At 30.7% G+C, this 625-nt stretch overlaps 1 protein-coding gene across 1 annotated transcript in view; it reads right to left on the bottom strand.

Annotated features, from left to right (window-relative positions):
- LOC138173895 (maltase-glucoamylase-like) overlaps positions 1-625 on the bottom strand; it is a gene marked incomplete at its 3' end in the record, with an annotated part of 6,994 nt that overhangs the window by 5,459 nt on the left and 910 nt on the right. The gene's annotated exons all lie outside the window — the stretch shown is intronic.

The following is a 625-nucleotide window of genomic DNA, read 5'->3' as shown; positions in this document are numbered from 1 at the left end:
CTCCCAATATATTCTCTCACTTTTTAATTTTATTTTTTAGATATCATCCCTTCATATACAACTCATCCTGTGCCCTCCATCTATGTATACATGTACATACATATGCACGCACTCACTTATATTTTTACCCACATACACCATCCTATACAAATGTATATGTATCTATACATATATATACACATATGATTCCATACACACACATATACATATATATATGTATATATATATTACCTTCAACTATCCTCATACTGAGAAAAGTCTTATGAGTTACGATTACATTTTTTCCATGTTGGAATGTAAGTAGTTCAACTTTAATAAGTTCCTTATGATTTATTTTTTCCTATTTACCTTCTAATGCATCTCTTGCTTCTTATATTTGAAAGTCAAATTTTCTGTTCAGCTCTGATTTTTTATCAAGAATGCTTGAAAATCCTCTATTTCATTGAATTGCCATATTTTTCCCTGAAGCATTATACTATGTTTTGCTGAGTTGATGATTCTTGATTTTAATCCCAGCTCCATTGACCTCTGGAATATCACATTGCAAGCCCTTCAATTCATTAATGTAGAAGCTGCTAGGTCTTGTGTTATCCTGATTTTGTTTCCACAATACTCAAATTGTTTC

This window comes from Petaurus breviceps, unplaced genomic scaffold (assembly GCF_028583685.1).
Source record: "Petaurus breviceps papuanus isolate PSGF00001 unplaced genomic scaffold, PetGlider_PUasm1.0 661, whole genome shotgun sequence".
In the NCBI taxonomy this organism is placed as follows: Eukaryota; Metazoa; Chordata; class Mammalia; order Diprotodontia; family Petauridae; genus Petaurus; species Petaurus breviceps.
Note: the sequence above shows the minus strand (reverse complement) of the source record. Positions and strands in the feature narration are given on the sequence as shown.